We start from the raw sequence: 25,099 nt of genomic DNA, 5'->3' as shown, positions 1-25,099 counted from the left end.
GTCATCTGACTAAAAGACAAAATGATGCAACTAAGAGTGTAAGACAAGGGCTGGTATGTCACTATGTCAAATGGAGATAGAAGGAAAACCCAACATCCTGTTCATATATTTAAAAGTTGTTTCCTGAAATGTCTACCGTTCTATTCAGAGATGGGTTCCCGACAAAAAAAATCTCAAAGATATAATCTCTAAAAGATATCAAATATTTCATATCACGGATGGCAGTTTTTCATAAGAATGACATAAAGAGTTTTTTAAACCTTTTGTTAGAGAAAATTCCAAACATTCACGAAAGTGGAAAATATGGCATACTAAACCTCCGCCTGCCCATCGCCCAGCTCTGGCCATTATCGATATTCTGCCAACCTAATTTCACTTGTACTACTCTCTACCACACCAAACCCTTTCATTTCAAATGATATATTGATCAGTTTAGTAAACTGTCATATTTTGAACATCAAAATCCCTCTTCCAGTGCTTAAAGCCTCTTGAAAACAGTATCCAATGTGCTGAACTCGATTTGCCTGAGGTGAGAAAAATGAAGGTATGGTAGATTTGAGAGCAGTACAAGTAAGGGCTGAAAAAGTTAGAGAGAAAAGTTAGCCTTTAGCTAACTATTAACTGTGACAAAGGCAAGAAAATGATGTCATCAAAAGACAGACAGACAGACAGAAAAAGGCCTATGGAGAGATGGAAAGAGGGAAGAAGGAAAAGAAAGATGAGAGAATGAAGGCGGTCTTAAAGAATGAAAAGAAAAAGAAGTCTTTCTTACAGCCACCTCCTCTAAGAAGCCTTCCCCAATGGCTGGAAGTGACCACCCTTTCCTCAGCTTGCTTTTTTTTATTCTGTTTTGCTTCATTTTAAATAAAATGCAGCAAAGATCTGTTTTCGCCAGTAGTTAATGTGATTGTCGAGGGCTAGAATTGTGTCTTCCTCTCTGCGTCCTGTAGTTCCCCTCATCCATGAGGGATATGTTCCAAGAAGCCAATGGATGCCTGAAACCTTGGATAGTACTGAACCCTATATATATATACTATGTTTTTTCCTATACATATATACCTATGATAAAGTTTAATTTTTAAATTAGGCACAGTAAAAGATTAACAAGAACCACAACTTCTCTTTGGAGTATCCAAATTGCCAGCATCACTACTCTTGAGCTTTGGGCCCATTATTAAGTAAAATAAGGGTTACTTGAACACAAACACTGTGATACCGTGACAATTGATCTGATAACTGAGATGGCTACTAAGTGACTAGTGGGTGGGTGGCATAGACAGTGAAATACACTGGACAAAGGGATGATTCATGTCCAGGGCGGGACGGCGTGAGATTTCATCACGCTTCTCAGAACAGTACACAATTTAAAACTTATGAATTGTTTATTTCTGGAATTTTCCATTTAATATTTTCAGACCATGGTTGACCACGGGTAACTGAAACCATGGAAAGCAGAACCACGAATAAGTCTCCCTGTGTCTATTTTGACCCTCATTATTTCTCAGATAGCAGTCAGGGTGATCCTGTTAAAACCTGCCTAAGTGGGGCTGGCCCCATGGCCGAGTGGTTAAGTTCGTGCGCTCCGCTGCAGGCGGCCCAGTGTTTCGTCGGTTCAAATCCTGGGCGCAGACAGGGCACTGCTCATCAAACCACGCTGAGGCAGTGTCCCACATGCCACAACTAGAAGGACCCACAACTAAGAATATACAACTATGTACCAGGGGGCTTTGGGGAGAAAACGGAAAAAAATAAAGTCTTAAAAAAAAAAAAAAAAACCTGCCTAAGTCATATCACTCCTTTATTCAAAACCCTATAACCGCTTCCTGTTTCACTCAGAGCGAAGCTAAAGTCCTTACAATGGCCCAAAGCATTCCAGCTATTCTTCCCCCAAATGTCCACTTGGCCAATTCACCCACCCTTTTCTAGTTTTTGTTCAAATAATATCTTTTACTCCCCTACTCTAGTGCTTCTCACCTTCTCTTACTCAACTCTTACTTTTCTCCAAAGCAAATATCACCAAATGGTTCTATCTGCCCCATTGGAATGTCAGCTCCACGCACAGAATGTGTCTCCATTGCCTTACTTAGAGCTTGTCACATGGTAGATACTCCAGAAGCATCTGTGGGATAAATATTGAACGAATTGTGTCTCACATAGTGTGTTGAATATAGTAGGCGCGATTAATAAATATTTGTTGAATGCGCCAACCAATGAATGAATTCTGACCCGAACTTGTTCTGAATAACCAAACTGCCTGAGAAAGGAGGGAACATATTCTCAAAAAGTGAGGCCAATTGAAAGTAAATTTTTGAACGTGGCGGAGCAAGGCAGTGGCTCTATCAACTTTGCAAAATTCGGTGTGAACCTAGAGAATGAGTTCTGAGAAATCAACCGAAATGTTCTGCCTTGTTCTGTTTCAATATCCACTTCTGATTCTGAAAGTTGCATTCTAAGATTTTCCTTGAACATCTGGCTCTGGTACAAAACCTTTGAAAAGAGAAGTTAGCAACCCCCACCCACCCTGAAACTGGCATACCCAATACTGGGTGTTTGAAAGCCAACTATAATGTTTTCTGTTTGTTTCTTGTCTTAAGTGGCAACATACACCCTTTGCAAAAATAGTTTTCATCCTGGTCACCCTGCAGCAATTTCCTTGGGAACAAAATAACAAGTGTAGAAATATCAAGGGAAAAGCACAAAGGCCCTTCTTAAGTGGGTGGTCAATATCACTTTAATTCTTCATTGTAATGCCCTCAAACCCAAAGCCCTGTGAACTATTAAATTACTGTGGGGATTTCCTCTGGGCTCCTTGCCCCAGCTGGTCTCAGGATGTTCTCGGCAACAGGCAGCTTGGGTAATGTTCTCTGATCACCTGTCACCTGCTTCATACAATAATCTAAATAGAATGTGAATACAAAAGGCCTATTATCAATTATGCAATGATCAGGTTGGCTCAGCCTGCACGTCTGTGTGGCCTCCTTTAGAGCGTGTTGAACATTCCCTTAGCAGGCACATCAAAACACAGGAGACAAGAAAGGGCATGAAGAGATCGTTGCTAACTCTGTACTTCCAGGTTCAGTTAAATCAGTTTGGGCATACGGAGGTGATCAGTGGGTGGAGGCAGATGTCTGTGTGATGCTACAGGTAGGGGATCTGGGCAAAGGCTGTGTTAGCCAAGTTCTGTGTGGGTATGTGTGCATTTAGCGAGCAGTCCTTTCTCCTCTGATGTTGCACCAAATAATATTCAAACCCTTGGTATTAGAACCCTGGCTTCGTGCCTTCCCCACCATCTTTACTTAATGCCTGGCATGTCCAGAGTGACCAGCTGTCCCTGTTGCACAGGACTGACGGGACACAGGACTTTCATGGGAAAAGTCCTGGGCAAACTGGTACAAGTTGGTCACCCTATGTCATGAATGCTCAATTTTAGTTTTCATGGAGTCTATTTTCAACTCACCAGTATGTATACAACTGACCTATGATTCCAAGAGGGATTAAAATCAATATTAAGGATCTTCAGAAAGCAAGACTACAGAAGGGATAAATATGAAGCGAGCGGTATTTCAAGGGTTGGGGAGCAGTGGCAGCAATTTTCCTGGGAGCACACAGTAATGGACTGCAGTGTCTGCAGAGAATTTCAAAACAATAATAAAACTGACTAAAAGTCAGTCTGCTTTTAATTATCAGCCTGCACCAGCAATTCTAAAGAAAGTTAGGGATAAAATACTCCTCCTGGCCTGCGCGGATAACTCTCACTGCACCCTCCTTTTTGCGTGCCACTGTATGAACAGAGATGTAGTCCATTATCTGGAAACGTCTTTTTTATTGAGGGCTTGCTATGGTTATGCTAAGCCCTCTACATGCTTTTCTCATTTAATATTCTGACCAATTTGTAAGGAAGGTACTCTTACTTTTCCCACTTTTTAGAAGAGGCACCAAGAATTGCAGATTCTCCTGCTTAAGGCAGGAAGTGGGTAATCTGAATCCCAGGCCTGTTGGAGGCCAGAGACCATGCTCTTAACCCTGGTACTATGTTGCTTTTGCATCCAGCTCCCAGATGGAGCCAGGCTGAAAGTTGACTCTAGAACATTCCACACCCAAATGCGGGGGAGGGCAAGGAGGTGGCACTAGTGATTCAGACATAAGAGTTACTTAACAAATACTTGTTCAATAAGTGAGTGAATGAATCACTGGGGAAAACTCTGATGGCTTCACAGAGTTACCAAGCAGGACAGAATATTTTTCATTTTTCATCAATTTGGGGTTGCCAGAGTTCTAAGGATTTAGAACATGGAAGACTGAACATTCCTGGTCCCTGTCGCTCTCCTCTTTGGGGGAGATGCTTACATCAATGGACACCCAGTGTTGGGGATGAGCTGAACCAGGAAACAGCAACGTCTTTGCAAGATTCTTCTTTCTAAGACTAGCTTGTTTCAGCTTGTAAACCAGGTGGAATGGAGGTTCCACCACTGAGATAGCTTCTGAAGGTTTGATGTAGGTACTGAGGACATCATGAATGGGGTTCCTAAAAAGTTCCTTTTCTCATATTCATTGCTCACTGCTCTTACTTTTGACAGTCTAATTTGAAGACTTTTCCATGATTTTAGGGGTGGGCTGTAAACCAAAGTTGTTTACTGATGTTCCATGGCCTACATCTGGCTAGTAAACATGTTGTGGTGGCCTGCAGTGCTCCAAATTTTTTAAATTAGTTGATACTTTAAAGAATAGGGAGAATTTGTATGAAAACTTGCATTTCTGGCTTCTCCTGAAACATTAGAAACGCTAGACAGACACCTACCCAGCACATTGGCTGAGGCCAGTACTGGCTGACTCCTTTAGACGAGGCATGTGTCTGTACTTCCCACAAGCCCCACCACACCCTCTCATTGACTCATCACATTTCACTCATTTTTGTCACCTGTCTGCTCCCTGGATGCACTTAAGCTTGTGATCCTTGCTCTAGATTTGTACCGTCCAATACAGTAGCCACTAACAACATGTGGCTAGTTAAATTTGTATTTAAATTAATTAAAATGAAATAAGATTTAAAATTTAACCTTATTTTAATCTCCCCAGTTGCACTAGCCACACTTCAAGTGCCCCTCAGTCCCATGTGGTTAGTGGCTACCATATTGGGCAGCACAGATTACAGCATTTCCACCATTGCAGGGAGTCTGTTGGACAGCAATGCTCTAGACATTAACTATTTCAGAGTTGTGGCTGTTACCACTTACCACCCACCGGACAGATTTTACACCCTGAAAAACCTATTATGGCAAGAATAGAAGGATGAAGGGCAGAAACCATTTGTAGAATGCCTATTCTCTGTCAAGTATTATAATAAGGGCATTCCATGAATTGTCTCATTTAATTCTTTCAAAAGTCCCAAGAGATAAGGTAGATTATCATTCTAAAGATGAAACTGAGGCTTAAAAGTTAATTGCAGAAGGTTGCATCATTAATATATGGTGGAGCCAGGATTTAAATCAAGGTTTATTTGGTCCTAGAACCCATGCTCCTAATGATCACTCAATAATGCAGAATCCACAGAAGTGGATCCACATATCCATTAACAGTGAGTCCACTGGAAAGTCAGGGTGAAGGGATGTGGTCCCCTCGGTCCATTAGGATCTGGCTGAAGCCTGCACCAAATTAGGACAATTAGATAACTTATATTCTTGGCCAATCCTAATGCTCGCTTCAGTTAAAAACTGGAAAATGTCCATTTAACATTGACAATCATTTCTTCATTTCTGTAGTAATTCCACTGCTTCTCTTCTTTGACTTGAGAATTCATAGCTGCCAATTATTAGCCAATTTTAAATATCAATAGCTACTACATCTATTTATCAAGAAGGGAATTTATTTTGACATTCAAATGAAAATGACACTTTTCTTTTTAAAGAAGGTTTATTACTGAATATGTTGTTCCATTCTTATTTAGAAGTGTCATTTACACAAATCAGAGCTTACTTAATAACATCATATGGCCAGAATGGAAAAAAGAAGAGATAAACACTTTAGCTTTTGCCTACTATGTGGTAACAGGAATTACAGATCACTTGGAAAGAGGGACAATGTTAGACTAATTTCATTATGGGTAAGAATTTTGATGTTATTTTCATGTCTGCGGGCAAAGTAATTATCATGATCCAGGTGCACAAAGATGTTTTTATTGCTTCTCTGTGTGTGTGTTACAAATTATTCCTCATGATTCTCTTTTTCCTGCCCTATTTGTAACCTTTTACTATTTGATGGTTCTTTTTTCACCAGTATTGCAGGCTTCTAAATTATATTTTCCTTTAAAGAGTGCAACACATATAAAATTACATCAAAACTTACCATCAGCTGAGGAAGAGCGAAAAAATTTTCAATCAGGTAGAATTGTTTTCAACTGTAAAGCGAATACATTCATTTGGTTTGTGTTGAGTTTTTTTCTATGTTCTACATTTGAAAATTATTTTGTAGTTTTCTAAACTATAAATATTTATCAGAAATATTTTTATGACAGAATTTGTTTGCTGGGGCTCATAATTATCGTCAGCTTTGCTTGCCAATGAAGAAGAATGCTTTCATCTGGCTGAATTTATGCATGGGATGCATGTGGGATTTTCTTTTTTGAGGGAGATTTTCATCTACAGCCTAGAGGCTGGAGGAAAATTTTTCCTAAAAAGTAGACAGAAGATTTGATTCATAAAGTTTCTCATTTGAATTAGAACCACACATGATGCTGGTTCTCCTAAAAACGCAGTGGCTGACATTGGTCATATTTTCCATTTTTTGACGGAGCTTTAAAATATCTCTGCTTTACTGCAGACTCGTATTTACCAACCAAATCTCCAACAAGTTTAAGAAGAGTTTTCTTAGGAGGAAAATATACAAAAACCAGATGTTGACATTAAAATAGGAGAGAAAAATGATTTCTCAGGGCAAACATACCTCATTTAGGAGTAAATGTTGAAGTAAAAAATTTATTTATTTACTCTTTCAATTAGCATTTGCCAAGTGTCCATGGTGTGGCCCTCAGTGTGCTCTATGCCAGTGCTTAACAGAGTTAGTGTACATTGAATCACCTGGGGCATTGTTATAGTGCAGATTCTGGTTTAGTAGATCTTGTAGATTCTTAAATCTCCCAGGTGAGGTCAGTGCTGTCGGTCCAGGGATCACACACTGAGTAGTGAAGTTCTTGGCATCAGAAATAGGGATGAACAAAATACAGCCCCAAAATGGGCTCTTGAACAAATGGAAGAGAGATGAGTAACTGAAGACTTATGAGTGGGAGGGCTCTGCTTTTGGTAATGTTTGAGTAGTTCTTATTTGACTAACATACCTGGAGTTAACAACTATAAACTCTGGACAAACCAAAGAAAACTACTATCTAAAAGCATGGGAGAACAACCAGAGGAAAGCAGATACTATAGAGGAGTTGACTCTTGGCGGAAAAAGGTAATGGCACTTGGTGAGTTTTCCATTTTTTGATGACTTTTAGCCTGGAGGCAGTCTCTACTCTGCTATGTGCATCTACTCAAACACAGAGAGAAAGCCCTACAGTGTAATAGCTTGAAAATGAGATGTCAGAGTTCAGGGTAAGTACAGCAGCTGGAAAGTGAGGGAGATACCATAGAAAGGAGAGAGATATAGAGAGAGATTCCCAAATTTTATGGATAAATCTTGTCCCAATCTGTGGCTGACCCTTAAGTCACACATGAATGGGGAAGACTCCAAACAATCCAGCTAAGGCTAAAAGAACTAAAATATTTCAGCTGCTGCTCATGGCAGGGGAGAAAAAGTTTGCAGTTTGAATTCAGCAAAGTTGACTTCCTGCTTAAAAAATAGTTTTCAAAGGAACATAACACAATCCAGAGCCTCTTTAATGTATCATTTTTAATTTCCAGGATACAATCCAAATTTTCTCATAATATGAAGAAACAGGAAAATATGACCCATATTCAAGAGAAAAAGGTATCAACTAAGACGAAAGCTGAGATGAACTGGGGACTGGAAATCACAGACAAGGATTTTAAAGCATCTCTTATAACTATGTTCAAGGACACAAAGGAAAATATGCTTATTATGATAAAAAGATAGGAAATCTCAGCAGCAAAATGAAAACTACGAAAAAACACCAAATGGAAATTCTAGAACTGAAAAATATGTATCTAAAATAGAAAGTTCATTGGATGTTCTTCATAGCAGATTGGAGATGACAGAAAAGTCAGCCAACGTGAAACAGATCAATAGAAAGTATTCAATCCAAGGATTAAAAAAATGAACAGACTCTCAGGGATCTGTGGGCCAATAGCCAAAGAAATAACATATGTATAAACGGAATTCCAAAAGGAGAGGAGTGAGAGAATGAAGCAGGAAAAACATCTGAAGAAATAATGGCGCCAGATTTCCTAAATTTGGTGAAAGACATAAGATATAGATTTATAAAGTCAGTGAGCTCCAAGAAAGATAAATTCAAGACAACCATGCCTAGGCACATCATAGTCAAACTGCTAATCATAATGGGAGACATATTCCTAGTGCCTGAAAACACAGACTCTGAATCAGATAGCCTTGCCCTGAAGCCTGCCTCTGCTGCTTAATGTCCATGTGACCTGGGGCATATGACTTTAAGTACTCAGCAGATTTTTGGCTCGTAGAGTACTTAAGAAGTTAAGGATCAACCATTGGAAGGATTGGGAAGAGAGAAATGGACTTTAGGATAAAAGAAAAGAGAGAAATCAGAGAGAGATTCGTTAACTGATACTTATGGCTAACTCTGGATTCAAAGACTGACCCAACATGCCCCTATTCACTGGGGTACTTGTAGGTCCCCTCTTGCCTAAATAGGCTTAAGTTATCCTGTGGTCTCCTTAGGCCAGCTGAAGATCACCAAAGACAAGGGGCTCCATCAAAGCAAGATTATTTCATAAGGTATGTTCCCTCCCAACAAGCATGACTTGGAACAACCATCTCTATTTGTGAGGTAGCAAAGCAAGAGTGGGATAATAATACTTCCGAATTAGTAATTGATGGTTTTTCCCTAGTCTTTCCTGCTTTGCCTTTGTCCTTGCCCTCTTTCATCAATCAAGTTGCAGCAAGGCTGTTCCAGGCTCATTGATGCAGGGAAGGGACATGTTCCCAGGGAGGCAGAGAAAAACAAGATTCTTCCCAGATTTTGAGATTTAAAGGCCTAGGTCTTGAGGGGAAGGTCGACAATTCAGAGCTTAGTCTGCAGGTTTGGGAGACTACATGATTATTTAAAAGCAAGACTTTTAAATCCTCAATCTATAATATAATTTTTGAGCTGAGGAGAAAAGAAAACTTTGAAGGGGAAATAATAGAAACTTGGAAATGGTGAGTCTTAGCACTTCTCATCATCTCCATTGCTCTCACCTTAAGTCTGAGCTATCATAATGTCTGCTCAGATTATTGCAATAGCTTCCCAACAGGTTTACCTGCTCTACTCTTGCCCCTTCCAATCTCCTTCCAGCAGAGCAGACAAAGTGATTCTTGTTGTAACTTATGCCAGATGAGGTCAACTGCTCTGCTCAAAATCCTGTAAACGCTCCCCTTGGAGCTCACGGTTGAAATCCAAGAGACCACAGCAAGGATTACAAGACTCTACATGCAGATCCTGCTCCCGCTCTGATCACACTCTTTTCCATTTACACTAGCCTCCTTCTTGTTTAAACATGTCAGGCATACTATTATCTTCATCACATTGGAATACTCTTCTCCCAGATATCTACACAGCTCCTTCACTCACTTCCTTCAGGTTTTTATTCAAACGTCACATCCTCGATAAGGCCTGCCCTGAGACTCTTCATCCCCAACCTATTACTCTTACTCTCTTTTATTTGTTCTTTTTTGATTGACTTTTAGCATATAGATAACTTACTTATTCATTTTTTTCTATTGTTTATTGTCTGCCTCCTCTTTTATTTATTTATTTTTCTTTTTGAGGAAGATTAGCCCTGAGCTAACTGCTGCCAATCCTCCTCTTTTTGCTGAGGAAGACTGGCCCTGAGCTAACATCCGTGCCCATCTCCCTCTACTTTATATGTGGGATGCTAGCCACAGCCTAGTTTGCCAAGATTTGCCATGTGTGCACCTGGGATCCGAACTGGTGAACACCGGGGCCGCCAAAGTGGAATGTGCGCACTTAACCACTGCACCACTGGGCAGGCCCCTGCCTCCTCTTTTAGAATGACAGAAGAGATCTTTGTTCTTTTCACTGGTGTATCCAAAGTGCCTAGTACAGTGTCTGCCATTTGGAAAAAGCTCAATAAAAATGAATGCATCCTGAACCTCTTCCCATTCATGCCAAGGGGTGAGTTCTGGGACAGGAAAATAGGACTGTCAGATAGGATTTGGGTATTTATGAGCAAAGGGGATCCATGCCCCTTTTCCCAGCCAGGACATTATGTTGGCAGCATATTCTAGTGAAGAAATGCAGTATCTAGGTAGCGAGTGTTTGATGTAGCTGCATGGGGATTCTGTGAATAATATCTGTGGGCCTGAGAAGAACTGAATGGGCAGAGGACTTCGGATGATATCCAAAGAGTTTCCCATATGTGGAGCAGGAGTAGTAAAATGACTGCCCTTTGTGGGCAGCAACAGCAGGGAGAATTGTAAGACCTGAAGGAAATCTCTAGACGAGACAAGGGATAAATTGTATGTTATCTAAGCAGGAGGGTAGATATCTCAGAGGTTGTAAACATAAAAAGATGACAACTGAAGATTATATGCTACTCCAACCCCTTGCCTTTACCAAGGGTTGGCAAATATTTTCTGTAAAGGGTCAGATACCAGATAGTATAGCCTTTGCAGGCCACATGTCATCTTTGTTGCATATTCTTCTCTGTTTAAACAACACTTTAAAATACAGAAAACATTCTAAGTTTGCAGGATATACAAAAACAGGCAGCCGCCAGGCTGTAGTTCACCTATCCCAGAGAACAAGAAAGATTCTCCAATGAGACATGTAAGTGGAATGAAAGATTAAAGCAGAAGTTGTTTGAGAAAAATAAAGAAATTTAAATTTCTTACACATTGAATTTATGGATTGAGGTTCCAATTATGTAGAGTAACTTCAGTCTAAGCAGGATGTTATCCTTTAGCTCAAGTGATCAGGAAGAAGTATGATCAGCTGCTTCTCTGGCTCCAAGTTGGCCCAAGGGAGGAACTATGTTTTGCCTGAGGGTCCTTCTAGGCCCACCAGCCCATGGTAAAGTCTGGCAGCATTAAGGGTTTCCAGTTATTAATTACTGTGTAACAAATCACTCCAAAACATAGTGTCTCAAAACAATAACCATTTTGTTATATTCCAGAATTTTATGTGTCAGGAATTCGGGTATGGTTTGACAGGATGATTCTTCTACTCTCTATGGCATTCACTGAGGTCACTTGGTGGTATTGGCCGACAGATAGGTTAGTATGGAGGTCCTTGATTGGTTCACTTTGTGTGCCCGGAGCCTTGGCTGGAAGGCTGAGCCTAGCTGGGACTATTGCAAGGAATGCCTGCACATGGCTTTTCCAGCATGCAAGGGTAGTTGGACTTTTTCATGGTGACTTAGGGCTCCAAGAGTGAGTGTTCCAAGAGAGAGGATGCAGAGCTGCTGTAGTATTTTCAGGCCTGGGCCTGCGAACTGACACAGCCAAACTCTCACCAAATTCTGTTGGTCAGAGTAGTCACAGAGTCCATGCAGGTTCAAGGGAGAGGAGATTCCCTGCTCTAGAGGGGAGAATTATCAAACATTTTTGGCTGTTGTTAATCTATAATCAAGCAAAATCAGCAATATTTTACCAACACTAAGATCATGGTGAGTGTGGTTTCAGGGATGACAGTTACCTTAGCTGATGCTTCCAAGGCATGGGAGGAATGTCATCCTTACAAGAAACATACATTTTAATTTCTTAGTAGGCAAGTAAGCCAAATTTTTTGTTATTTTACACTTTACTGTAATTCTTGACAAGTGCCAGAGGGATAAAAGCTAGTAGAATTGATTTGGATTCTGATATAAATTTGGAAGAAAAAGGTAAAGAAAAATAAAGAATTGGGAAGTAGGGTTATACAGGAAAGGAGGGCAGAACAAAGCAATTTATTTCAAAGAAGAGAGAAACCAAACTGTCCCCAGAAAGAGAGGGAAGACAGTGAACTCATATTAGGGGACGAATAGCAGCAGAGAGCAGTAGAGAGAAAAAAATAATTTCAAAGTCAGTTGGGAGTGACATCAGCATCATGGCAGAGTGAATTGCTCCCTTAGTCTCTCCCCTGTAAGTTACAATTAAATGGACATTCATTAATGAGCAGAGGATTCCCTGAATAGCACAACAGGACATCTGAGAGATCCACAAAGCTATACATCTAAAGGTGGGAGGACTAGACCCCAGGAGGCAGTGGAACTGGGTGAGTGCACCCCTCCCCCTCCCCAGCAACAGCAAGCCAGGTCATGGATTCTCACACAATGACCAGATGTGACTGTAAGAGGAGGTGGGGATAGCCCAGCCTGAGTGAATGCTTTCAGAGTGGCAGCCCAGGCTGCACGAGCACCCACTGTGCCATAGCAGACCCACCTTTGGGAAGACCCTCCACCAACTGGCTGCAGTTCAGCACCCATGAAGGTGCCCATGTGCTGAGCACAGTGCAGGTGAGAAGGCACCCTGCCTGCTCAGAGAGCACTCCACTTGTGGAGCACAGCAGCCCACTGGACCCACCAAATGTCAGCTCAGACCCTGTGTAGGTGCCTTTCCCCCCTAGCGGGCAACAGCTCAGAGCACAGAGGCCCTGCCTACAGTGTCAGACCCACCTGCCCAGCACAGAGGCTGCACACATGAATGCAACCTGCAGAGTGGCTGCAGCCAGCCCAGGCAAACACAGAGTAGCCCTACCCACAATTTCCAGCAGATGAAGTGGGATCAGAAAATACAGTTCCTGCTCCCCCTCAGTGATGGCAGTGGAATCTGTGACCTGATACTACCACAAATGTGCTGGCAAAGGATAAATTCATCAAACAACATGAAGAACTACAGTAAAACTTCAGAGCAGAAGGAAAATGATAAGCCTCCAGACACCAATCCTGAAGTCACAGAAATCTGTAATCTAAATGACAGAGAATCAAAAATAATTTCCATAAAGAAACTCAATGAATTAAAAGAAAACTCAGAAATACCGTTCAATGAGCTCAGGAATAAAATTAATGAGCAGAAAGAATACATCACCAAAGAGACTGAAACTCTAAAATAAAACCAAAAGAAATTCTGGATATGAAGAACACAATTAAGGAAATAAAAAAAATAATCTAGAAACCATAACAAATAGAGCAGAGGTTATGGAGGACAGAATTAGTGAATTAGAGGACAGAAATATAGAAATGCTTCAGGAGGAGGAGGAGAGAGAACTAAGATTTTTAAAAAATGAAGATATTCTTTGAGAAATATCTGACTCAACTAGGAAAAGCAATATAAGGATTGTAGGCATTTCAGAGAGAGAAAGGAGCAGAGAGCTTGTTCAAAGAAATAAGAGCTGAGAACTTCCCAAACCTGGGGAGAGAACTGGGCTTACAAATACATGAAGCCAATAGAACTCGTAATTACTTCAATGCAAAAAGACCTTTTCCAAGGCACATAATAGTAAAACTGGCAAAAGTCAATGACACAGAAAAAATATTAAGAGCAGCAAGGCAGGAGAAAATAACCTAGAAAGGAACCCCTATTAGGCTTTCAGCAGATTTCTCAGCAGAAAACTTACAGGCTAGGAGAGAATGGAATGATATATTCAAAATTCTGAAAGACAAAATCTTTCAGCCAAGAATACCCTATCCAGTGAAACTATCCCTTAGATACAGTGAAGAAATAAAAGCTTTCTTAGATAAACAAAAGCTGAGGGAGTTCATCACCACTAGAACTCCCTTAAAGGAAATGATGGGGGCTGGCCCAGTGGTGCAGTGGTTAAGTGTACACATTCCACTTTGGTGGCCTGGGGTTCGCTGGTTTGGATCCCAGGTGTGTACCTACACACCGCTTGTCAAGCCATGCTGTGGTAGGCGTCCCACATAAAATAGGGGAAGATGGGCACAGATGTTAGCTCAGGGCCAGTCTTCCTTAGCAAAAAGAGGAGGACTGGTAGCAGATGTTAGCTCAGGGCTAATTTTCCTCAAAAAAAAAAAAAAAAAAAAAAAGAGAGAAATGATGAAGGAAGCCCTCCTACCTGAAACAAAAAAGGAAATGTTTAAAGCCTTGAGCAAGGAGATATTTAGACAGATGAAATCAGAAAATTGCAGCTCTCTATCAGAATATGTTAGCAAACACTTAATTATAACATAAAAGATAAAGGTAAGGAAAGCATCAAAAATAAGTATAAATACTTCAATTTAGTCACAAACTCACAACACAAAACAGAATAATTTGTAGCAACAATAACTCAGAAGGGGAAGGGGAAGGGATGGAACCTGCTTAGGCCAATGAAGATAACAGTCTATCAGAAAATGGACTATCTCATCTATGAGATCCTCTACACAAACCCCATGGTAATCATTAAACAAAAAATCAGAGCAGAGCCACAAATCATATATAAAGAGAAAACAGAAAACCACCAAACTGAAATGGCAGGCAAAAATACTAGGGAAGAGAAACAATGGAAATATAGAACAACTGGGAAACAAGGGATAAACTGGCAATAATAAGCCCTCATAGATCAATAATCACCTAAATGTAAATGGATCAAATTCTCCAATCAAAAGACACATTGTGGCTGGATGGATTAAAAAACAAGACCCAACAATATGCTGCCTCCAGGAAACACATTTCAGCTCTAAAGAAAACATTTGCTCAGAGTGAAGGGATAGAAGATGATACTCAAAGCAAATGGCAAGCTAAAGAAAGCAGGTGTTGCCAGACTTATATCAGACAAAGCAGACTTCAAGGTAAAAAAGACAATGAGAGACAAAGAGGGTTAGTAAATAATGATCAAAGGGACATTCCACCATAGGACATAACACTCTTGAATATATATGCACGTAAAATAGGAACCCCAAAATATATAAAGCAACTACTAAAAGATCTAAAGGGAGAAATTGACAGCAACACAATAATTGTAGGAGACCTCAATACCCTGCTTACATCAACAGACAGATCATCCAGACAGAAAGACAACAAGGAAACAGTGGCCTTAAATGAAATACTAGACCATGGACTTAATAGATATATATATATGGAACATTCCATCCAAAAACAGCAGAATACACATTCTTCTCAAGTGCACATGGAACATTCTCAAAGATAGATCACATGTTTGGAAATAAGGCAAGACTCAATAAATTTGAGAAGATTGAAATCATATCAGCCATCTTTTCTGACCACAATGCTATGAAACTAGAAATCAACTACAAGAAAAAAGCCAGGAAAGCCACAAATATGTGGAGACTAAACAATATGCTACTAAACAACCATTGGATCAAAGAGGAGATCAAAAGAGAAGTAAAAAAATACCTGAAGACAAATGAAAATGAAACTACAACATACCAACTCTTCCAGGATACAACAAAAGAGGTTCTAAGAGAGAAATTTATAGCAATATAGGCCTACCTCAACAAATAATAAAAACCTCAAATACATAATCTTAAACTATACCTAATGGAACTAGAAAAAGAAGAACAAATAAAGCCCAAAATAAGGAGAAGGAGGGAAATAATAAAAATTAGAGCAGAAATAAATGTAATAGAGACTAAAAAAAAACAAGTAGAAATGATCAATGAAACTAAGAGCTGGTTCTTTGAGAAGATAAACAAAATTGACAAACCCTTATCCAGACTCACTAAGAAAAAAAGAGAGACGGCTCAGATAAATAAAATTAGAAATGAAAGAGGAGAAATTTCAGTGGATACCACAGAAAAGCAAAGGATTATAGGAGAATACTATGAAAAACTATATGCCAATGAATTGGATAACCTGGAAGAAATGGATAAATTCTCAGACTCATACAACCTCCCAAAACTGAATCAAGAAGAAATAAAGAATCTCAACAGACAATCACAAGTAAGGAGATTGAAACAGTAATAAAAAACCTCCTAAAAAACAAAAGTCCAGGACAAGATGGCTTCTCTGGAATTTTCTACCAAACATTCAAAGAAGATTTAAGACCCAAACTTCTCAAACTATTCCAAAAAAATTGAAGAAGATGGAATGCTTCTTAACTCATCCTGTGAGGCCAACATCACCCTGATACCAAAACCAGAGAAGGACAACACAAAGAAGGAAAATTACAGGCAAATATCGCTGATGAACATAGAGTCAAAAACCCTCAACAAAATATTGGCAAACCAAAAACTGCAATACAGTAAAAGGATCATACACCATGATCAAGTGGGATTTATACTAGGGATGCAGGGATGATTCAACATCCACAAATCAATCACAAATCAATGTGATACACCACATTAACAAAATGAGGAATAAAAACCACATGATCATCTCAATAGATGCAGAGAAAGCATTTGAGAAGATCCAACATCCAATTATGATAAAAACTCTCAATAAAATGGGTATAAAAGTACCTTAACAAAATAAAGGCCATATATGACAAACCCATAGCCAACATCACTCTTAATGGTGAAAAACTGAAAGGCATCCCTCTGAGAACAGGAAGAAGACAAGGGTCCCCACTCTTGCCTCTCCTATTCAACATAGTACTGGATGTCTTGGCCAGAGCAATTAGGCAAGAAAAAGATATCAAAGGTATTCACACTGGAACAGAAGAAGTGAAGCTCTTGCTGTTTGCAGACAACATGATTCTATATAAAGAAAACCCTAAAGAATCCACCAGAAAACTGTTAGAAATAAGCAAGCAAAGTTGCAGTGTACAAAATCAACTTACAAAAATCAGTTGCATTTCTATATGCTAATAACAAACTAGCAGAAAGAGAATCAAGAATACAATCCCATTTACAATCACAAGAAAAAGAATAAAATATCTAGGAATAAATTTAACTAAGGAGGTGAAAGACTATACACTGAAAGCTATAAGAAAGTATTGGAAGAAATTGAAGAAGATATAAAGAATGGAAATAATTCCATGCTCAGGGATTGGGAGAATAAACATAGTTAAAATGTCCATATTACCTAAAGCAATCTACAGATTCAATGCAATCCCAATCAGAATCCCAATGACACTCTTCATGGAAATAGAACAAAGAATTGTAAAGTTTATATGGAACAACAAAAGACCCTGAATGGCCAAAGCAATCCTGAGAAAAAAGAACAAAACTGGAGGCATCACAATTCCTGACTTCAAAATATACTACAAACCTATAGAAACCAAAACAGCATAGTACTGGCACAATAACAGTCACATAGTTCAATGGAACAGAATTGAAAGTCCAGAAATAAAACCACACATTTATGGACAGCCAATCTTCGACAAAGAAGCCAAGAACACACAATGGAGAAAGGAAAGGCTCTTCAATGAATGGTGTTGAGAAAATTGGACACCATATGCAAAAGAATGAAAGTAGACCATTATCTTACACCGTATACAAAAATTAACTCAAAATGGATTAAAGCCTTGAATGTAAGACCTGAAACCATAAAACTCCTAGAAGAAAATATAGGCAGTACATCCTGTGACATCAGTCTTAGCAGCATCTTTTCGAATACCACGTCTACTCGGGCAAGGGAAACAAAAGGAAAAATCAACAAATGGGACTACGTCAGACTAAAAATCTTCTGCAAGGTAAAGGAAACCATGAACAAAACAAAAAGACAATCCATCAAGTGGGAGAAAATATTTGCAAATCATATATCTGACAAGGGGATAATTTCCAAAATATATAAAGAATACATACAACTCAACTACAAAAAAACAAACAACTCGATCAAAAAATGGGCAGAGGATATGAACAGACATTTTTCCAAAGAAGATATACAAATGGCCAACAGGCACATGAAAAGATGTTCAACATCTCTAATCATTAGGGAAATGCAAATCAAAACTACAATGAGATATCACCCTGCACCTGAGAGAATGGCTATAATTACCAAGACAAAAATTAACAAATGTTGGAGAGGATGTGGAGAAAAGAGAACCCTCATACACTACTGGTGGGAATGCAAACTGGTGCAGCCACTATGGAAAACAGTATGGAGATTTCTCAAAAAATTAAAAGTAGAAATACTATACGATCCAGCTATCCCACTTCCTGGTATTTATTCAAAGAATATGCAATCAACAATTCAAAGAGATTTATGCACCCCTATGTTCATTGTAGCATTATTCACGATAGACAAGATGTGGAAGCAACCCAAGTACCCATCAACTGATGAATGGATAAAGACGATGTGGTATATATACAATGGAATACTGCTCAGCCATAAAAAAGACAAAATCGTTCCATTCACAACAACATAGATGGACCTTGAGGGTATTATTTTAAGTGAAATAAGCCAGATGGAGAAAGACAAACACCATATGATTTCACTCATATGTGGAAGATAAACACATGGATAAAGAGAACAGATTAGTGGTTATCAAAGGGGAAAGATTCAGGGGGTGGGCGAAAGGGGTAAAAAGGCACATATGTATAGTGACAGATAAAAAGTAGACTATCAGTGGCCAGCACGATACAGTCTATACGGTAACTGATATATAATAATGTACACCTGAAATTACACAATGTTATAAACCAATATGACCTCGATAAAATAATTGGAAAAAAAGTCAGTTGAATACAGGAAGAGAAGAAATCAGGACAAATATATGCTTGAAGACAAAGAATAAAAATAAGATTAAACTTTAGTTCTAAATATTTCAACAGAATTTAGAATTCTTTCTGAGGAATCCAGAGAGTATAGGAGAATAAATTACTGCAAAACATATAACTAAAATTTGAATAATGTTCCTTTCTGTATGACTTAGTAGGAAGCATGTTTGATTTTATAATAGTAGTTATGATTATTATTTATCTACGCTTGAGAAGGAACAACATAGAAGTACCTAGGTTTCCAATCCAATTTTGAAATACAAAAAAAAAAGGACCAAATGCAGACAAACAGCTCCCCCAAAAGACTTCACCAATATTTGGTAACATTTCCTACTTTAAAATCGGTTCTCACAGACCTTCACTCACTGTGAAAAAAATCTATTTTCTGTCTGCCCTGTAGCAAGAGAGCATTTGCCGCTGTATTTCCTTGTAGATGGAAGTGTTTGGTTCTCTGGTGCTCCTGAATATGCATTTGAGCTGTGAAGCCAGGGAAGGTTGTGACAAAAAGACTGTGCCTCTGAAATGTTGGCTCACAGAAACAGTAGGACCAACACAATTAATGTAGGAGCAGCAGGGGTGGAGGCAGCCTCAGCTGGAACAGACCCAGAGACGACAAACCATAAACAGAGAGGCAGTGAGAAAGAATACATGTCCTGTTTTCAGAAGAACTCCAAAAAGATGGCTCAAGTTGGGAGGATATAAGTATTTCATGAACAACAATGCACGATCTGACATAATCAACGTACTTATTCCTTATGTGCCCTTTCTCACCCCAATTTTCTCTCTTCCCCGACTCCAGTCCCCTGATATTGTCCCTCAGATCAATATTCAGAGCTCCGTGTTTAAAAACCCTATAATAGGGTGGATTTGCAGTTCAAATGTGGAGCGTTTGTGTCTTTTTATTTTCCAAGGAAGGCAGAAAGTATTACTGTCTACTGCAGTCCAAGCTTTGTAGCATAAAATCTGACATCTCAAAGGCGAGGGAAGGATGAAAAGGCAGTGAATGCACGTGTAGAGTGAGGAGACTGGATGTCACAACAACCGCATTGTGTCTTAGAAACAAAAGGAGGATTTGGAGAAACTTGAAGACCTCCAAATAAATCTACCCACAAGTAATTTACTCAGTGGCAACCTGCAGCCCCAAAGGGTCAATATAACTTCTAAAATTCCAGAGAGAATGAATTTCTCAGCCACAGTCTACCTTGGTCTCTGGTATTCTAGTTGGAGAATGGACTGTGGTTAAATCCAGATGGAAATGTCTATTGTGGTAGCAAACGCGGTTCAGTTTCATATGACTGATTTTTTGGGCAGACCCCTTGATGTGACAATAATGGCTTCTTGGAAGACTCTCTCAGTTGTGAAGCAGGCAGATGAATAAGTCAGGCAAATATAAGGCACGGCCCTGTAAATATAGCTTATGTACTGACAGAATCTGCTTTGTAAAAAATATTGTATTTTTATAGATATCAACTGATTCCATGACTCTATAAAGAATCTCCTTGTGGAATTTGCATAGTGAATGCACCTGCATTTACAGGAGTTTATCACTTACTATAATTAAGTGGGGTCAAGGGAGGGAAGGCTCTTTAGACTAACAGGAGAAAAAACGATACAGGGCTTCAAAGAATTACAGAATTCTGAAGTTGGGGAAAAAGGCATCTTAGAGATTATACAGCCCAATCTAATTTTACTTAAGACCAGAGATGGTTAATGATTTTCCTAATGTCATACACTAGTCAATGTTGGAACCAAGACTTCCATCTGGATCTTCTGATTCCAAATCCACTGCTTTTAGACTATCTAAATATTTTAGCCCAAAATCTTCCATGATATTGATTGTTTATGTTATTTTATTAATCAGAATAAATAACTGCAAGATTCTACAATAGACCAACTCCAAAATCTCAGTGGCTCAGCAAACAAAATTCATGTGAAGTCAAGTACAGTCACGTGTCACTTAATGATAGGGATAAGTTATGAGAAATGCATCATTAGGTGATTTTGTCACTGTGTGAACATCACAGAGTATACTTATGCAAACCTTGATGGTATAGCCTGCTACAACCTAGGCTATATGGTACAGCTATTGCTCCTAGGCTACAAACGTGTACAGCATGTTACTGTACTGAATACTGTGGGCAATTGTAACACAATGGTAAATATTTGTGTATCTAAACATAGAAAAGGTACTATCAAAATATGATGTAAAAGATTAAAAAACAGTACACCTGTATAGAGTACTTGCCATGAATGAAGCTTGAGGACTGGTAGTTGCTCTGGGTGAGTCAGTGGGTGAGTGGTGAGTGAGTGTGAAGGCCTAGGACATTACTGTATACTCCATAGACTTTATAAACACTGTACCCTTAGGCTACACTAAATTCATAAAGAAATACCTTTCTTTCTTCAATAATAAATTGACCTTAGTTTACTGTAACTTTTTACTTTACAAACTTTCAAATTTTTCTTTTTAAAGATTTTTTTTATTTTTTCCTTTTCCTCCCCAAAGCCCCCCGGTACATAGCTGTACATTCTTTGTTGTGGGTTCTTCTAGCTGTGGCACGTGGGACGCCGCCCCAGCGTGGCCCGATGAGCAGTGCCATGTCCGCGTCCAGGATCCGAACCAACGAAACACTGGGCTGCCTGCAGCGGAGCACGCGAACTCAACCACTCAGCCACGGGGCCAGCCCCTAAACTTTCAAATTTTTAAAAACTTTTTTGGTACTAACACTTAGCTTAAAACACAAACACGTGGTACAGCTGTACAAAAATTCTTTGTTTATATTCTTATAAGCTTTTCTCTTTTCTCAAATTTTTATTTTTTTTTATCTTTTAAACTTGTTTGTTAAAAATGAAGACACAAACACACACATTAGCCTAGGCCTATACAGGGTCAGGGTCATCAATATCACTGTCTTCCACTGCCACATCTTGTCACACTGGAAGTTCTTCAGGGGAAATAACACACATGGAGCTGTCATCTCCCATGGCAATAATGCCTTCTTCTGGAATACTCCCTGAAGGACCTGCCTGAGGCTCTTCTTGAGGAGGCATCACTCTCTTCAGAAACATGTCCATGGTGGTTTGCTTGGTCTGTTTCCTTTTTTTGCGTTAGAGACTTGCTTGTAAGCAGATAGTGCACCACGAACATCGCTCTATGAATGAAAACCTTTCAGTGTTAGAGTCCATGTTTTCAGACTTTTTAAGGAGCTTGTTGAGGTATTCAGAAGCTTCTGTTGGACCTTTCACTGTGAATTTTCTTGGGAGTTCTTTTTCTTCTGCAGCTTCCTTTTCTCTTGCCTCTTCTTCAGCTATGCATTCCTGTTCCAGTTTCAACAACTCATTAGTCATTAGTCAGTCAACCCATTACTCAGGAACCACCTCTAGGAACTCATCAATGTCATTCTCATCCACACCCAGGCTAAAGTTGTTTGCTATCTCAATTACAGGCTTGTTGATTTTTGCAACCTCCTCATCCTTGGTAAATCCTTTGAAGTCATGGACGAACCTCTTGAGTGTCTTCTTCTAGATGCCATTCATACCTCCTTGGTGACATCACCCCAAACCTAGGCAAGGTTCTTGATGCAGTCATAGATGTTGTAATCCTTCCAGAATTGCATCACTGTATTCTCAGTGTCTTCCTTAGTTGCAGCAATAGCCTGGGCAAAGGTTCTCCTCAGGTAGAAGGCCTTAAAAGCTGCTATAATTCCTTGACCCAGTGGTAGGACCAAAGAGGTGGTGTTTGGAGGGAGAAACACTGCTTGATATTGGGATGAAGATCACCAATAAAAGGAGGATGTCCAGAGCATTATCAACAATAAGCGAAATCTTGAAAGTTATGTTATTCTCCAAACAATATTTCTCCATTTTTCCGGCGTAGAAATGCAGGATGGCATCTTGGAAGAGAAGCTGGGTCATCCCTCCATGCCTTCTTCTTGCTCCTGTAGTACACTGGCAGTGTGTGCTTACTGAAATGCTTGAAGGCTCTGGAGTTCTCACTGTGACAGATTACAAAGGGTTTCAATTTGTAGCCTACAACATTGCCCCCAAGCGAGACTGTTATCTTGTCCTTAAAAGCCTTGCAACCTGGCATTGACTAGACCTTCTTAGGGATGAAAGTCCTTTCAGGCATCCGTTTCCAGAATAGTGAAGTTTCATCTATACTGAATATTTGCTCTGGCAACTAATTTTCTTTCACAGTCAGCTTATCCAGAGTTTCCAAAAATTCTTAGCTGCCTTCACATCAGCACTTGCAGTCTCACTACTCACTTTCACATTATGTAATGAATAATGATTCTTGAATAGTTTGAACTACCCAGAGCTAGCAGTAAATTCAACATCATACTTGGGTCTGCCCTTTTCTTTCAACATCTCAAACAAACTTTTTGCTTTGGCCGTGATCATCATGGTGCTGAGAGGGATATGCTTCTGTGTCTGGTCTTCAATCCAGGTCATTCGAAGTTTCTCCATGTCTGATATAGGCCCTTCTTGAATTGTTTTAGTCTCATTGCCTTCAATGAAGCAGATCTTTTAACAGCTTCTATCGCTTTGTTCTTGTTCTTTAAGATTGTAGCTATGGTGGAATGGGACATGCCGGCCTGGCAAGCAATAACCATCACTGATTTTCCATCTTTGTAGTTCTTAATTACTTTTAATTTCGTTTCCAGGTCAATCACTTGATGTGGCCTCTTGCTGGCAACATTAGTGCTGGATTTTGTACTCTTGGGGGCCATGATGAACAAAACAACATAAGATTAAATCAAGCACAAGAGAAAATGATGCAATCAAAAGATGCGGTAAACACGAGATGTATGAGATTGCTGCCAGTGTAACACAGCATGCTGTTTTACAGTAAACTTTTCTTTTACAGGAAGGAAGAATACACTTTAAAATAATGATAAAAATTAAGTTATAGTAAATACATAAACCAGTAACATAATCATTTATTATCATTATCATGTATTATGTACTGTGCATAATTGTATGTGTTATACTTTTATACAACTGGCAGCCTCTTAGGTTTGTTTACATCAGCATCACCACAAGTATGCGAGTAATAAGCTGCACTACAACGTTACAACAGCTATGACATTACCAGGTGATAGGAATTTTTCAGCTCCATTATAATCTTATGGGACCACCATTGTATATGCAGTCCATCACTGACGGGAAAGTTGTTATATGGCACGTAACTGTACAGGTAAGTAGGGCCTCCTTCTGTCCAATGAACTAGAGAATCAGTCTCTTCAATTTGAACCACTACCATATTGACAGGTGGCTTTAGGTCACTTCATCAGTGAAAAAGAGAATGTAGATTAGTATAACAATTCTTAAGTACTTCAGCCTGAAAGTTCTATGTGTTACTTCCACTCACATTTCATTGACTAGACTTAGTCATATGGCCCCATTTAAACCAAAGGGGTCTGGGAAGTATAACCCCTTCATGCACCCAGGGAGGAGATGAGAAATAGACATGCATGGGCACTTATCATCTCTTCCATACACGCATATGAAGTTTTCAAGAAGTACACAGTAAAGAAATATTGCTATAAGTATGGAGGTGTTCTGGGTGATTAAATGGCAAGAATAAGACAAATACTCTTTCCACTAAATTCTGAGTGAAGTATGAAGACCTGGCAAGAAATAGTGATGGTTTATGAATTCATCTCTTTTAATGCAGTCATTCTAAATCTCCAAGTCAGACCTCACAAACATTATGATCCAAAATATTGGCCACCTGCTTTGTCCGGAAAATGCTACAGATCAGAACACTCAATTTCATCTCTTTTTCTAGGGTATTTTGTAGCTTTCAGTTGGCACCATGTCAGGGGCAGCTGTGCCTCCAATAAAATGCATACAAATATTGTGCAGCTCATTGATGGCTGCTCCAAAGCCAGGCCAGAGCCTGGCCCTGGAGAGCATGTGATTTGCTGGCACGTGGCAAGTCCTACTCACATGGTCCAGGGAGCCCCCGGAGACCTTCCAACTCTAGAAAACCACAAAGGTTAGCCATGGGCTGTTAAAGCTCATCATCAGCTTCTTGTTTTCCTATTTGTAACTTTAAGACACAATATTTGTTGTCTCCTCACCCATTTGGTTGAAGGGACGCTATAGTGGTGGTTTACCGAATACTATAATACTAGAATAGCAGGAATTTAAACTTTCTGATAGAAATGCATTATGAGTTGGTTGTGATATTGAAGACTTTCATTCATAGACACACACACACTATACAAACTTTTTTAGAATGGAGCTTCTCAGTCTTAAATGTGCAAATGCCTGGGAATATTGGTTAAATGTAGATTCTGATCCTGAAGGTCTGGAATGCCATGCAATTGTGTCTTTCCAACAAGTTT

This window comes from Equus przewalskii, chromosome 15 (genome assembly GCF_037783145.1).
Source record: "Equus przewalskii isolate Varuska chromosome 15, EquPr2, whole genome shotgun sequence".
Classification (NCBI taxonomy): domain Eukaryota; kingdom Metazoa; phylum Chordata; class Mammalia; order Perissodactyla; family Equidae; genus Equus; species Equus przewalskii.
This window is presented reverse-complemented; position numbering follows the sequence as displayed.